Raw genomic sequence first — 17,249 nt, forward strand, 5'->3', positions numbered from 1 at the left:
GGGCATCTTAAAAAACCATCGGGAGCAGGATCTGAGACATGAAGGTTTTGGGCCTGGTTGCCTTGGGAAAGAATTGCTCCCCTACATGCCCTGCTAGCTGCATCCGTTGCCGAGATCCTCCTCGACCCCATGTAGACCATGACGCACCTGCAGCAGCGCCCCCGGGGCTCGGATCGGATTTGCTGCCACCGGGCGGTTCTTAGGGTCACCCAAGGAGGCTGCATACCAAATTTGGTCAAGATCGGACCACGGGAAGTCCTCGGACGAACGAACGAACGAACGAACGAACGAACGGACGCACAGCATGCATCATACTATATGCCCGTCCCTCCGTCATTTTTTTACAAAAAATAAACGGGACGGGCCAAAAAGTGAAGTTTGGAGGCATTTCGAGAGAAATGGGAGATTGTCTGCTACGTGCAAGCATTGTGGGGTAGGGGTCAGCACCAGCAGCAATACATCAAACATGTGGACTCACTTGCAGTCGAAGCACGGAATCTGCAACCCCAGCAGCAAGAAGGGCGCTTCTGTTAGTGGTGCCTCTAGATCGAATCCTGCTGAAAATGAGGACGCAGACGACCTAGAATCGCAGCATTCCCTTGGCTTGAGGTTTGGGCATGGCAACCACATGTCCGTGTGTAACACTCAAACTGTTTTCCCAGACTGTTTATCGCGCCCGGTCAACCATCTGCCTTTCCCCACGTCTCCGCCACACCGACCGGTCACTCTCAGCAGCCCAGCAGCGATGGCCCGCAGCCTCGAAGACCGTGTTGTTCCTGCCCTCCACCAAATCGTCACGCAGACAGCGTTTGGAGAGACTTATGATGCCGACGACATGGTCTGCGCTGAAGTCTCACCGTCGGGCCTCATGACGGTGGTAATGACACGTGTGCCGGGCCGCCTCGCTACCGAACTGCGTCGAATGGTGCCCCCCAACATCCGGAAGACGAAAACCGAGGACGGCCTGTTTTCGGCCGCGTACCACTGCCCTGGCGCTCAGCACGACGAATATCCAGGTGAATGCCTTTGCATGGTCGTGAAAGCTCACGACCAAATACTCCATTAGTTTATTTCATGGCCAGCTGCAAAAATTCTGAATCAAGAGAGGATAGAGATGTTGCCTTATGAGAGATCTGAAAGTAATCGATTTCCTCTTCAATTGTGGGACCCAAGCGTTAAGGTCAAACAAGAGACGGAACCCTCAGAGTGTCAATTTAGCCCGAAACAGTGAAAAAAAAACCCAAATTTCAACGTTCCTGATTTTTTTTCACCATTCCTGTACATGGGGCCCTCAATGGGGGATTGCAGGCTCTTAGTACACTAATAGGGGAAGCTACAAAAAAATTTCCAGCCAAATCCATGATGACGTCTTTTTTGATATCTGCATTTTTTTATTTTTTGTCGTAAAAATTTGGGTAAAATGGTTGACCAAAACTACAAAAACATTTAAAAAAATCTAAAAATTTGTTTTTAGTGTCTACTAGTAAGGAAGAGTCACCAAAAAAAATTTGGGCCGATTCTGACAACCTTCGTCTCAAGGCCTGTTATTCTGTCATGGAATGCACCCTTGGCGTCCGGGCTGGCCGCCCCGCACCACAGGGGCGCCGCCGCCCCGCTAGTCGGGATACTTCGGGCTTCGTCGGCTTGCGCGGTGGGGCGTCTGCTTAGCGGCAGGGCACGCATTCCACGTCACATTCCGCGCACTTCAGTCTTCAGTCCAGCGTCCGAGCACCATGGCAGCGACTGGCCGCGCGCACGCACGCACTCGCTCACCACGCACCGTGACTACCAACCATGACGACCAGGAACGACCTCGGGGCACCAGCCACCTGCCAACGACCGGTTCCTGCTGCGAGAAGACATCCTCTGCCGAAGGCCGCCCTAGGACGGTTTACCGCCACCCTGAACCTGTACTTCCGGCAGACGCTCTCGGGTGCCTGGGTTCATGGCGGTGCGGGACGACCGAGATGGACGAGCCGCGGCGAGGGACCGGGCGTCTTCGCCCTGGAGCTGCAGAAGCCCGTCCGTGTGTTAGTCGACTGGGAAGACTGGACGCCGCTCCAGCGGGCTGAAGGACTCCGTCTCCGGTGGTCGAACATGTACATGGAGCAGTTCCAGGCGGAGTTTCCCGTTCATCGGCAGGTGGTTCGTGAGGCGGGGCGCAGCGGGGCGGGGCGGGGCGGGTCCTTTCATTCGCCTTTGGCTCAGCCCGCCTCCAGCGGCTAAGTCCCGACTTTCGTTCGGCCTCGCGGGCCTCCGGCCGGCTCCAAACGCGGCGGGGCGGGGCGCACAGTGGATTCCTCGTTCGGAGAGCAATCCTGTGGTGGGGTCACACGTTCGATTCGAGCGGGAGATCTAAACGCGGGTTGAATTTCAGACTGCAGGCCACAGCTGGTACGGTATTCCAGAATCGAGACCTTAATCGCTGGTATTCTTTGTCAACAGGTCGACAGGTCAAGTGGGGTGCCGGCGACGCAGTGGCCGCGACGCAGCAGGCAGCGCTCACACAGTTCTTAGATACCCAATAAAAGAGACATTGAAATGGTTGCAGCTTGTGTTATTTCGGCTTCGTGAAAAATGAGTTTTTTTGGGGGGGAGGGGGGGTGCAGCAGCCCTTGGGGGCCTCGGCCTCCATGGCCTCGGCCAGTTGACTGATTCCCAGGGCCGCCTTCGTCTCGCTGTCTCTCTCGCTCCAATACGGGACGCCCTACGAGTGCGAGAGAGACAAAGCGACGATCGTAGCCGTAGGACACGGGGGAGGGAGGCGGGGCAGTGCGGAGCTAGGCCGATCGGACGTTTCGCCGCCGCGTCAAAAAATCCGAAAAGGACCCGAAGGATTCAGCAGTCCTCTCCCCTCTCGTCCCCTCCTCCCCTCTTCTCCACCGGCGGCCGGCCGGGCCCGGCAACCCCGCATAACGCGCTGCAGCCGCGGCAGGCCGGGCAAGTCAGTATGAGTTGTCCCTGCGACGAGTGAAGAAGTGTACGGACCTCTAGTGAACTGCAAATCAGCGATGGAAGCGTTAGTCGGTAAGTAGTAAAGCGGTCGCTCGAGGCCAGCGGGGCACCGGGGATGAGTATTTCCGCCAGCTCGAACATAGCGTGGGGAAGGTAATACTCAATGCATCCCCACGAAATCGTTCCATTCTTGGCGAGCGCTACTAAATTTTCTGTTTTCTTGCAGGACTGGAAAAAGTACCTCAAGGGCATGACGGCGATGTTTTCAAGGTCGTGACCAAAGACGGCTCAACTACAGTCTCGTTCATTACTGTGAAAACCGACGGAGCTTGGAGTCGCCGGAGCTACGGCCATGGCAATTTAAATCTGATCTGGTGAGTTGCCTTTATTCTTTATTGCCCGGCATTTACATGCAGGCGGTGAAAGCTTTATCTATTTCGAGAGAACGACGTAGGTGGCACGGCTGAGGTTGTTGGTGACTAGGATAGGCTGTTTGATTGTATCAAAGGTCCCAGGGAGCCCATTGTGATTGAAAAGTACGAGGCACGACTTAAAGTGACGGCAAAGCCCTGGGGCATCCTTATCAGGCACGACTTTCCTCACTTGCGAGCCAGCCCAGACTGCCTTGTGGGCGACAATCGCATAGTGGAAATGAAAAACTTCCCAAAATTAGAGGACGTAACATTTTTGGAAGTATACAACACTGGTAAAAGGAAAGAATTGCGGGGGATGCTAAGGGCCGTTACAGCCCTCCTGTTTCATCCGTTGTGTTTTCTGGCGAACATCTCATAAGCCTCAGGGCTATTCGCTAAGCCTCACCCAAGTAAAGTCGGGCCATGAACCTCCGACCTTTGTCCCGGCACTGCAGACCTCAAGGCTAGGCCGTACTTCCATACGGAAAGAACTAGGGCATACTTAACTGAGGCATACTTAAGGATTGAGACTATATGTGAGACTGCGCCCGAAGTAGTCCATGCTGCAGAGGCTGTTAACACACGGTTAAAACAAAGCTGCAGTTGCTGGACAGTTGTTCGGGTACTTCGGACCGAACGTGCACCTGTGGTGTGAGGAATAGAGTTCGAAGACTTGAAACCGGCAGAATTTACCAGAACTTTCAACAGAAGAAACACACTGCCAGTCCAAGTGCGAGACAGCCTCACACTTGTAAGCGTGAGACAAAATGTCCCACACCTGCAAGTGTGAGACTGTCTCACAATTGGATTGGCAGTGCAACGAAACCCACAAAAGAGTCTCAAATGCAAAGCAACTCCTCGCAGAGCGTGAGTTGCGAGGTCAGTGACTGCACCAAGTGTTGGCGGAATGAACACTAACGCTACTAGTTTCGATTCGCGAATACACTACAAACCTAACTGTCCACTTAGTACACACTTACAAATGCATGCTTGCAAGTACACACTTACAAACGCATGCTTGGCCAAGTACACATTTAAAAATGCATGCTTGCAAGTACACACTAACAAACGCATGCTTGACGCCCTATAACTCCATGCGTGAAGGATGCGTTTGAAAGTGTGTACTTGCAAGCATGCATTTGTAAGTGTGTACTTGGCCAAGCATGCGATTGTAAGAGTGTACTTGCAAGCATGCACTGCGGCAAAAAGCTACGGAAAATTCTGTAAACAGCTTGTGGTAATTCTCCGTAGCCCCCCTTATCAATGTTCTCCGTAGGCTCTTACAGTATTTTCCGTAGGACAGCACAGTATTCTCCGTAGGACTATACAGTCTTCCAGGTCCTACGGAGAAGACTGTGCGGACTTACAGGGAATACTGTACGGCCCTACGGAGAATACTGTGAGAGCCTACGGAGAATATTGATAAGAGGGCTACGGAGAACCCTAGCAAAAAAATTAACAGAATTTTCCGTACCTTTTTGCCACAGTGTGCATTTGTAAGTGTGTACTTAGCAGACAGTTAGGTCTGCAGTGTAGTCAGGAGAAAAGGTTCTGCCAAGCCATGCTATCCGGTTCGGGTCCCCGCCGCAGTTCCCAGCGACGGCAAGAACAACATAGAAGAGCAACGTTCATCCTTGCGTAACGGGGGACTGCGCCGCGGACCGAAACCAGCAATACCTTGGAGCCTGAAGGGAGTGCCAGAAACAGCACCACACTGATACTGTCAGGACACGTTCACCAACCTCGCCGGGCTGGCTGCATCCGAATCAGCTCCGTGTTTTACTACCACTGAGGTCTGATGGGACTGAGAAAGACGAAAGCGAGATTCGTATGCAGCCAGCAATAGGGTACTCCAACGAATCTCGAAACGGAAGAAAAAGAACAGAAGTATGCCCTAATAACATACTGCCAACCCACACTGCAAAAAATCAGTGTCTGATACGGATCATGCTACGGCGTTCCGTATACCCCCTGAAATGGTGATACGGACATCCGCCGTACTACTCCTTCCATAAGAGCCTGTACTTTGTAAAGCGTGCTACGGAAATTTAACGGAAAATGTACCGCTAATTTTACACCGGAGGTTGCCGTTTCGGTTTTCCGTTTGTGAAAGAGTCCAGAATGCTCTACGGACAGTGAGGAACGGACACTCCGTAACTCAAATTTCTGTAACGGATAACGTGTAACGGCCAGTCCGTATCCTTACGGAGTGACCGTTTCATGCGTTTCCTCAGAGAACTTTGCGTTACGGAGCGTCCGTTCCTCACTGTCCGTAGAGCATTTTGGACTATTTCACAAACGGAAAACCGGAACGGCGACCTCCGGTGTAAAATTAGCGGTTCATTTTCCGTTAAATTTCCGTAGCACGCTTTACAAAGCACAGGCTCTTAAGGGAGGAGTGGTACGGCGGATGTCCGTATCACCATTTCAGGGGGTATACGGAACGCCGTAGCATGGTCCGTATCTGACACTGATTTTTTGCAGTGCACGTGTGAGACAGTCTGACACGTGTAGGTGAGGGACATTTTGTCTCACGTTTGCAACTGTAAGACAAGCTGTGTCTCACACACGCAAGTGTGAGTCACAGTTTGTCCTACAGTTGCTGCCAATAGCTTGGCAGTTTGACTACACTTGCAGTTAGAAACCGAGATTGAAGCATCGGTATAATCGACCCAAAGTTTACGACAAGCCGACGTGAACTAACTGCCATGTCACAAGTGCACTGTTGGGCCTCTCAAGCCATGGACAGCCGAGTGTGTGCATGACAAGCTGTTCCAAACTGTGTGCCTTCGGGCAGTGTCCTTAACAGCTCACGGCAAAAGCAGGACCTGGGTTTCTCAGAGGCCCTCGGCCCTCTTTTCCAGGACGGGTCTGGGAATCCCAGGTACTGCTTTTGCCGGGAGCGTAATAGGGTACTTTGGAGAAAACCCTGACCGGAAGTCCGCAACAGAACGGGAGAGACAAACGAGCACACTGTGGCAAAAAGGTACGGAAAATTCTGCTAATTTTTAGCCAGGATTCTCCGTAGCCCTCTTCACTGCAAAAAATCAGTGTCAGATACGGACCATGCTACGGCGTTCCGTATACCCCCAAAAATGGTGATACGGACATCCGCCGTACCACTCCTCCCTTAAGAGCCTGTGCTTTGTAAAGCGTGCTACGGAAATTTAAGGGAAAAATGTACCGCTAATTTTACACCGGGGGTTTCCGTTCCGGTTTTCCGTTTGTGAAATAGTCCAAAATGCTCTACGGACAGTGAGGAACGGACACTCCGTAACTCAAAGTTCTCTGAGGAAACGCATGAAACGGTCACTCCGTAAGGATACGGACTGGCCGTTACACGTTATCCGTTACAGAAATTTGAGTTACGGAGTGTCCGTTCCTCACTGTCCGTAGAGCATTCTGGACTCTTTCACAAACGGAAAACCGAAACGGCAACCTCCGGTGTAAAATTAGCGGTACTTTTCCGTTAAATTTCCGTAGCACGCTTTACAAAGTACAGGCTCTTATGGAAGGAGTAGTACGGCGGATGTCCGATCACCATTTCGGGGGGTTACGGAACGCCGTAGCATGATCCGTATCAGACACTGATTTTTTGCAGTGTTATCAATATGCTCCGTAGGCTCTCACAGTATTCTCCGTGGGGCCCGTACAATATTCTCCGTAGGACCTGGAAGACTGCATAGTCCTACGGAGAACACTGTGAGGTCCTAAGGAGAATACTGTAAGAGCCTATGGAGAATTTTGACAAGGGGGCTACCGAGGATAACTGCAAGCCGTTTACAAAATTTTTCCGTAAATTTTTGCCACTGTGTGCTCGTTTGTCTCTCCCGCTCTGTTGCGGACTTCCTTACGGAGTCCTTACGGACACTGTGTTAGTAGGTTAGGGACTGCTTTGTGCAGACATATTACGGATCGAACTTTGTTTGTTTTACGGCTGGTTTTGTCCGTAGTACAACTGTTTGGTATCTGTATGGTACACGGACATCAAAACCATTGCATTACGGACAAAATCAACCAACCGTGGCAAAAGTTACGGAAAATTCTGTAAAAAGCCTGCCGCAATTGTCCGTAACCCCCTGGTCAATATTCTCCGTAGGACCTTACAGTGATTTCTGTAGGACTGTACAGTCTTTTTAGGTCTACTGTAAGAGCCTACGTAGAAACTTGACAAAGAATTAACAGAATTTTCCGTACCCTTTTGACACAGTGCGGTTTTCACAAGCAAATTTCGATCCGTAATACGCCTGCCCCAAAAACCCTCCTTAACTTACAAACACGGTATCCAGTCGCCAACCAATGGATATAAAGTTCTTAATAAATGCCTGAACAGTGCATCACTCTGTCCTCCGGAGGTCCTTGAAGGTTGTGTATAGTTACGTGTTGCCAGGTTACGGTCCGAATTTCGCTCGAAATGCGTACGTTTTTGTCCACAAGGTTCCAGTGCCCGTAATGAGCTATTCCGCTGCTTGGCAAAGAGGAGAAGAAGCACGCAACTTCCGTCCCCTGGCCTGCAGGGGGAAACGAGGGGCAGCTGAAATTCCGTCCCCGCGCAGGCCGGGGGACGGAAGGTGCGTACCTCTTTCCTGGGCCCTTTTCCCCCAAGCAACGGGAAAGCCTATTTACAGACAAGTGTTGCGGACAGAAACACTCGTGCCTCAAATGAAATTCGATCCGTAATTTGGCTGCACACAACTATCCGTAACCTACAAACACGGCACCTGCAAGGACTTGCGTGGGAGCACTCGGGCCCAGGGCACTGCCTTTGCCGGCCCAGAGGACAGGACAGGACTTGATGGGACAGCGAACAGCGAGCGGCCGCGCCAGAGCACTGCACTTCCACGCGCAGCAGGAGGCGGACGGAGACTGACTGTGGCGGCGAGACAAGAAGACAAGACGACTCGGCCGAGTAGAGAGCGCCCGAGTCGCGCGCCTTCGGCACCCGAACACGCCCGAACGCACCCGAGCGCGCCCGAAGCGCGAGTGCCCCCGACGCCCGAACCGCGAGCGCGCCCGAAGGCACCCGGCGCCGAGGCCGCCGCCCGAACGAACGCGGCCGAACACGCCTGGGGAACTTTCCGCAGGGGGAGCACACCTGGGCGCTTGTTTGCCTGGGTGTGCCTGAGGGCCGAGTTCCGGGAAACTCTGCCCCGGGAAAATGGTTGCGGCGGTTCGCGGAATGCGCCCGGTCCGAACAAATCGCCGCAGCAGCTCCCCGCACCCCTGTTGCGTGCAACTCGACTGGACCTGCCAAGTCTGACGGTTGCCCAAAATTTTCTGGACTTTTTCGGATGCCGTAACGCCGGCCAAGTTTGGAAGCTACACTCAATGTCAACGGGGGTAACTTGGGGCACTTTTTCACGTTTTTTGAACGCCAGAGGCAAGATTCTCAACCTAGACCAATGGATCCCAACTATGTTACAGATTGACCCTTTCCCCATGATTTCATGCTTGTCTGGTTCGTTTGCCTCGATTATATCGTTTCCCAGCGGTCTCGAAAGAGTGTCCCAAGTTACCCCATGACCGGGGGTAACTTGAGACAGTAGGTAATTACCTACATTTCTATGCATCTATATTGATGTTAATGTATATTAGGGTGGGCCGTGAAACACGATTTTTCGATATCGCAAACGTAATAGCGCGCCAAAGTTACTTCATGGCAATACAAACTCAACGCGATCTGGGCCAGGTCTGTAACTTAAGGCGGCAGGATACGCAAATTGAAGTTGTCGGATCAGGCTCAAAATTTGCACACGTATTCGGGACATCACAGGGAGGCGAGCCACAAATTTTTTTTGACCTGGCTCAATTTTGAACAAAGTTATTGAACTTTCAAAACCTCAAATTTCCTGCAGTTCGATCTCAAAAAGTAGAAGTCCTAGAAAAAAAATAATGGCAGATTCGTAAATCGGGCGACGAGATCTAGGTCGGCGGGTATGTGGGAAGTTTGTGCAAAGATATTTAGACGTTAAAATTCGATGTTCAAAGTCGTCAATTTTGAGGCCATTGTTCACCGGACTATATTGGATGCAGCTAACCACTTTCAAGAGCCGCCATACACCCGACGCCCTAGGCCCTGATGTTCCCTTCAATATGCTGTAAACCGTTTTTCCCTAGGACAAGTACTTTTTGAGATCGAACTGCAATAAAAAGACCCTGTTTTTGCCTCATTTTCCCCGTTTTGAACTTGGCGGTCGTTTGCCGGAGCGCTGGAAGGTGGCGCGGTGGAAAGGACAGGAACTACGTGCAGGCCGGCCGGCCCGAGTGACGTCTTTGTGACGGACAGCGTGCCTCGCTCGCTGCTACCTGCGGCCGGTATTGTCTCCGCCCGCCGCCTTCCCCTCCCCCTCCCCCTCCCCTCCCCTAGGCAGCCCGAGCTAAGCCGGAGCTGCACTGCGCTGGGGACTGAGGCCGGCCGGTGCGGAGAAGCGGTGTGCGAGCCCAGCCTTGGCTCCGGCTGATATCGGACCAAATCGAACTTAAATCGTGGACGTGACGCGGCGATTTGAAATTGGCGAAAAGATGTGAAACCATTTGATGGTGCCCGGCCTTAGAGATCATTTATACCCCTATGGCAGATATCAAGCTTCAACGGGTATCAAATTGATCGAAAAAAAGACCGCAAACTCATGGTGCCCATCCGCCCCAGTTTGATTCGAGCATTTAAATTCTGAATTTGCTACGTAGGCGTGCTGAAGCGCCGCGCCCAGCCGCGCGTCTCGCTGGTCGGCTGCCGCTCCCCCTCCACTCTTCGCCCGGGCCACGTCTCTGGCTGCAGTCCGTCGCCCGAGGTGCGACGCTGGCCTTACAGATCATTTATACACCTATGGCAGATATCAAGCTTCAACGGGTATCAAATTGATCGGAAAAGAGACCGCAAACTCATGGTGCCCATTCGCCCCAGTTTGATTCGAACATTTAAATTTTGAATTTGCTAGTAGGCGCGCTGCAGCGCCGCGCCCAGCCGTGCGTCTCGCTGGTCGGCTGCCGCTCCCCCTCCACTCTCCGTCCGGGCCACGTCTCTGGCTGCAGTCCGTCGCCCGAGGTGCGACGCTGGAGAGGATTACTGCATGATTGACAGGTCACCTGTCCCAGCCGGCGGGGAGGAGGGGGGCTGGGGGGGGAGCGCACCGACGCAGAGGTAACGGACTTGCGGCTCGGCGGGGAGCTGGGTGCATCCCGGGAGAAAACGCGTATCTGTATGGCCATACCTGCGCAGATATGCCTCGCCACTACCGCCATCTCTCGGACAATGCCTACACTTTTGGCATAGTTATTGGCACGGAGTATCGCCTTGGGGTATTGCCATCAGAGACTTTATGCCAAATCAGAGGAGCCGACCGTATCCGGCCGCCTTAAAGCTTGACCCTCGCGCATCAACGGTGAAAATTCGAAAATTCGACTTTTACGGGTTTTTATAAAAACAGTCATAGAAAGTGAACCAGATGTCCAAATAATGTTTCCGAGACGGAAATGGAAACGTCCGATCATGCTTTATCAGTTTAAGACCACCGGGACCCTCTACGAGCAATAGGGGGCCGATGGGAGAAAATTACAAAATTACCTTTTTTTTCTGTTTCTTTAAAAATGTATAAATATCCTTCAGGGTTTGATACGGCCATCCTGACGTCACCGTACCCGAACCATACCCCGAATCATCTTCTCTAACGGCCCCTTTGCCGTTTTAAGCACACGGGATACCCCGGGATGCGTTCACATGCTAGGATTTGGACCTCAAAAACACATGTTTTACTAAAAATGCAAAGTATCGGTACTCAGGGCACTGTAAGGCACGTCTCGTCCGTACGAACTGTAGTGACTTAAAATCGATTACTAGATGGTGTCTTAGCGTCGCAGGAACCCACCAGTATATAGAAAATCGGACGAAGAGACCTTCAGAACGCTATTTACACTGTAAATCTCGTTAATCTGGAGTTAAAACGTATTTAAGGCCGTAAATGGCTCGTCTGGATTAACGACAGAAGGTCGCTGCACGTTCATACAGGTTATTCTTATCTATCGTATAGATTCTCATTTCTTTTCTCACCGTTATGTCCGTTTGCAACGGCCCAGGGAACATACTTTTGTTAGATGCGATGGTAGGGCTGAGCCTTCCGTAGAAACGCCCCTGTTTCGTTTGTCTTCGTTATGGTAGTTTCTCAATCCCGTTAAAATTTGTGCGTAGGACTGCCTGCGACAGCCGCAGGAACATGTTACGCCAGTTAACCAATTTTGGAATTGATGTCTTCTTACAGGTAAACATTTACCTTCGTTCTGGCGTACTGATACCTTCGCGTTTTGCTCCATTCTCCTGCGTACAGTATCAATATGTCAACTTATACATGCGCTGTAGGAAAAACCCACGGGAAAAAATACAGGCGCAGTCTGGCAGAACATTTGCCTGGTACCACCGTACCTCCTACGGCTTTTGGGGTACGGATTACGGTTTTTCATGACATGGGCTCTCATGGGAAGCACGGATTTAGGGTACAGCTGTTCTGTACATCGTGTGGTATGGTCTAGCCGTACCCTTTTCCTTGAAATGTACGGCCTTTTTAACAGTGTGTCGCAGCCCCAACTGTGGTTGGTTGGTTGGTTGGGTAAGGGTGGTGGTGGTGAATCTCGACGTGCTGCCACTTTCTCGTGGTGAGGGCTGAGTCGTCTCGGATTTTCCGGGCGAGCCAAGAGCAGTACATTGGAAACCTAAAGTTTGGAAAACTGATTTAACCGAACCTTCAATGGAAATAGCGTTCTAAAGGTCTGTCCATCTGATTGTCAATACACTGGTAGATGCCTGTGACGCAAAGACACCATCTAGTAATCGATTTTGAGTCACTACAGTTCATACGGACGAGACGAGTGCCCTGAGTACCGATACTTTGCATTTTTAGTAAAACATGTGTTTTTGAGGTCCAAATCCTAGCATGTGAACGCATCCCGGGGTATCCCGTGTGCTTAAAACGGCAAAGGGGCCGTTAGAGAAGATGATTCGGGGAATGGTTCGGGTACGGTGACGTCAGGATAGCCGTATCAAACCCTGAAGGATATTTTTGCATTTTTAAAGAAACGGAAAAAATGGTAATTTTGTAATTTTCTCCCATCGGCCCCCTATTGCTCGTAGAGGGTCCCGGTGGTCTTAAACTGATAAAGCATGATCGGACGTTTCCATTTCCGTCTCGGAAACATCATTTGGACATCTGGTTCACTTTCTATGACTGTTTTTATAAAAACCCGTAAAAGTCGAATTTTCGAATTTTCAACGTCGATGCGCGAGGGTCAAGCTTTAAGTTACAGACCTGGCCCAGATCGCGTTGAGTTTGTATTGCCATGAAGTAACTTTGGCGCGCTATTACGTTTGCGATATCGAAAAATCGTATTTCACGGCCCACCCTAATGTATATAATAAATTTAAGTCACATCATGTAGACCAAGAATGCAGGCCTAGAAACTCTTGTAGGACCGATATTGGACTATATCTAGGGCTCTCCGTGGAACTCTCTTTTCTACTGGTGTTATCGAAGCATTTTCTGAAAATTTCAAAATATGGATTACCAGAACACAAAACTGCAGAGCAAGGCATCTCTTTCCATCATCAGCGTAATATCCGAAGTTTAAGTTAGGTCAGGGACCTAAGTTAGGTCAGGGACCGGGTCAGTCAACTCCTAGAAGGCTAGGACTGCTGGAAACATGAGGAAAAGACTGTCCCAAGTTACCCAGCAAAATTTCGATTTTTGATAAATTGAGGTCTGGACCGAAGATGGGAAAACTATAATCAATGCCCTTTTGCGAACGTTATTGTCTATGTATGATCTAACAACCCAGCGAGACTTATTAGCCAAATCTGCATTTCACTCCTTGCACTGGGGTCAACTTGTCAATGATTGACATATTTGGTCAAAAACCCTATTATGTAGTTTCCTGTTTCTGCTCACTAAAAAGTTTCAGGCTGATCAACTCCCAGTGGTGCGAATTTCACACTTTCGCAGTGCGAAAAGAGACCACATGGGGTGCAAATTTAGCACCACGCGGTGCTAAGTTGTCAGTCAATCGCACTCTACGATGCAATGGTGGACCAAAGTGCAAAAAGCGCTCGCTAAAAGTGCTACTTTCACTCCCTTACGTGTAAGTTGAACCCCTCGCAGTGCAAATTTTACTCTTCGAAGTGAGAAAAGGTGAGGTTAGGGGGAAAACATGAGCAAAACCACTAAAATGTCTAAATATGATTTCTTTGGCTAATCTGTTAAAACCTCTTCAATGAGTTATTATTTCTGTTGTCAGTTTTGTTTCATTACTGTTCAGTGAATTGTTCCTGAAACATGTTTCAATAGCTGTCCTTTTGTTGGTCCTTCAACAATCTTATTCCCCTCAACAATATTCTCTTACCCCGTAATCTTACTGCGCAAACAGTTTTTATTTATCTTGTGCACATTTTTTTGTGACATACTTTGTTGCTTGAGAAACAAAGGTGCGGAGAGCCTTTTCAATGAGCGTGTATTTGTTAATATCATGTAGAATAGAAACTTCTTAAAATTGGGAACCTTTTCCCTATTCGCAAGGAAAAATTGGGAGAAACGACTAAAAGTTTACGTCAACTTCCATATCTGAGAGACTAATAGGAGTTAGGCCCTCCAACTTTCAAAATAATTTCACCTAATGGTGATTAAATTTTAAACACAAAAGTAACTTAAGGGTCACAGATTTTTTTTGGATATCTAAATTTTACTTTACAATATCCCTGAAAGAGTACAGATTTGTCACGGTGAATTCACTCTACCAAAAATGTCCTGTAAATGCCGTTAATTTATTACCAGTTTTCACTGTAGGTCAATTCACAGCGTTTACTGTGATCTGCTCACGGGATTCACTGTGATCTTGTTCGCGGTGTTCACTGTGATCTGGTCCCCAGTAAACACTGTAAGTTTCACGCCGCTGAGCACCGAAGGACTGCAAATCAGGCTCCAATTCACGGCGTTTACTGTGGCCAGATCACAGTGACCACTGTAACCGAGATCACAGTGAACGCCGTGAACTAGTTCACAGCAAACGCCGTGAATTGCATAACAGCAAACATTGGTAATAAATTAACGGCGTTGACAGGACATTTTTTGTAGAGTGTTTTAAAAATTGTCAAAATTGACTTTGGTTTACAGAAATAGATTGGTCTCGACAAGACAAGCAAAAAATGTCAACACATGTCATAGGTTCAGATGGGAAATGAAAAAGTTATTGAATTTCTAATGCTGATTTGGCCATTTTAGTCTATTATAAGTTGAATAACTTTTTCATTTCTCATTTTAACCTATGACATGTGTTGACATTTTTTGTTTGTCTTGTCGAGACAAATCTATTTCTGATAAGAAATCTCAATTTGGACCACTTCGAAAGTACAGTCAAAACTCGAAAATGTAGGCATGGTGTAATACGGGTAACCTCGTTTACCAAGCTGGGTTACCAAACCCCCTCGGTAACAAAATTGGGTAGACTTGCTTCCTGAATGGGTTGAGCTCGTTTCCCACCCAAAACAGGTTTGCGATTTCCCTAATTCGGGTGGGCGGAATAAGTTTTTTTTCAGTCAGTGTGTACAGCGTGTACGCTGCATGGAGACCAATCAGGGGCAAGAAATTTAGCACTTACTTCGGGTGAAACATTTTAGCACCTATAAGTGCTCTCACTCAACAACTTAGCACTTTTTGGTCCATTTTTGCACTGAGGAGTGCAAAGAGGCAGTTATTTCACTGCTAAGTGTGATTTGACGAGTTCGCTCTGGTGTAGTGCTAAATTAGCACTGCTTGGAGCGAAATTGGGATAGGAACTTTTTAGTGAGTGAAATACTAATAGTGATGTCATGCACCTCTTCCACCTTTTCGCGCGTGTCCTGAGGCCTCTGAAACAAAACCCTGCCGCGGGTTTGACGCTAGGAACCCCCATCGCTGAATGGCAGCACCAACAGGTTGTACAGGGCAGACTGTCCCAAGTTACCCCCGGTGTCCCAAGTTACCCCCGTTGACGGTACATGCGACCTTTAACTTATAAATTTTTGTAACCGTTGACTCTCAGTCGAAATATCTAGGTAAAAGCAGGCCAACACGATGCAATAAACCGCAAGGACTTCTGCTCATTTCTGATTTATAAAAAGGAGGCGCGAATTACAGCATAAGGCTTTGTGTTACGCCGCTCCCTGATAGGTCGGAATACTAAAGGAGAGGTTCTGGTGAAACTCTTGCCATTTTCAAAATGGACCCCACTGTCATGATTTGTGCGGAATACAAAATCTTTCTTCGAGGAGACTAAAATTTGACTTTTGAAGGCACATGCCAGGTTCTTAACCCAGTCGAAGAGTCTTTTTGAGTCTATTTGGGCTGTATCTTAAAAAATCTTCTTGCGCATACTATTTTGTCGTAAAAGGTTGACCCTGATATTTTTCGCTTCTACGATTCATTTTCAAGAGATTCCGGCATGCATAGCTCAGGATTTCCATTATATTATTAATAGTAAGCTTTTTAAGCTGATAAGTCTCTAAAATTTGTCTATTTTGTACATTTTTGATCAATTATAGTGAAATCCTTGGTTAGAAAGCTTGCGAATAAAAACGTAATTTACATTTTGAGTTGTGCATGCCGGCATCTTTTTAAAATGAATCGAAGAAGTGAAAAATGCCAAAGCCAACCTTTTACGACAAATTAGTATGCGCAAGGAGATTTTGAAAGTTATAGCCTAAATAGGAGAAAAAGGTTCTGCGACTGGGTTCAGGGCAGAGAATGTGCACCGAAGAAAAGTCCGTACGGAATCCCTGCACCTCGCTCGAGCATGGCTTCACGCGCTCCCAAGGCCGTTGCCGCCCCCTGCCAGAACTGATCAAGCGGCAAGCTGTTGAACTGCTGCATTCTGTTTGGTCAGCCGAACACTTATGACAACAGTGGAACCTTTCTGCCAGCGACTGTACTCAACAACCGATGTCAATGACAACAGTGGAACCTTTCTGCCAGCGACTGTACTCAACAACCGATGTCAAGGGCCCGCTTCCGTGTAAATCCATCTTCCCGTTCGGGGTGCACTACAAACCTAACTGTCTACTAAGTACACACTTACAAACGCATGCTTGACGCCGTATTACTCCATGCGTCAATCATGCGTTTGTAGGTGTGTATTGGAAGCATGCATTTGTAAGTGTGTGCTTGGCCAAGCATGCATTTGTAAGTGTCAACTTGCAAGCATGCATTTGTAAGTGTGTACTAGGGGCCGTCGACATTTGCGACTTTTCGATTTCGACAACGGAATAGCACTCAAAAGTTGCGTTTTTTAATGCTGATTTCAGATCTGTCCTTGGTTTTGCGATCAGACAAAGCTTTGATGACCCTACCGGCCGTTTTATGCAAAAAAGCGGTGTTTTTCATGTTTCTACTGTGTTAAGGCTCCCGGACAGCCTCCACGTCGTCGGCCAAGGTAGGTGACCGTTGAGTTGTCTTCAGTAGCATAAAAGACAACACTCTGAGCCACGAGGGGTCGAGGGTCACCCCTCTAATGTGCCAAAGACCTGAAAAACTGAATTTTTTTGGTCGAAAATCACTCAATTTTTACCATTTTTTCACCGTTTATCGACTATTACGAGAGCCCACGGGCCCGAGGTCATAACTTACGCAGACCAAAAGGTGTCACTGGGTATAAGAGAGGTCACCCAGCCCCTGCCCGGGCCCGGGGAGGCGCTGGGGCAGCGAGAGAGGCGGTGTCGAATATGTTCAAAATGACCAAAATCAGCTGATCGGCCGCCTGGGACATGCTGTGTAGGGGATGGGAGCGTGTCGCCGCGCCGGTCACGACGCTTCGCCCGCTGCCCGCCCAGCCGGCCTGCTAGCTGCCTCTGTCGCACCCCGGAGGCAGAGC

The sequence above is a fragment of the Thrips palmi genome, unplaced genomic scaffold (assembly GCF_012932325.1).
Source record: "Thrips palmi isolate BJ-2018 unplaced genomic scaffold, TpBJ-2018v1 HiC_scaffold_2, whole genome shotgun sequence".
NCBI lineage: Eukaryota > Metazoa > Arthropoda > Insecta > Thysanoptera > Thripidae > Thrips > Thrips palmi.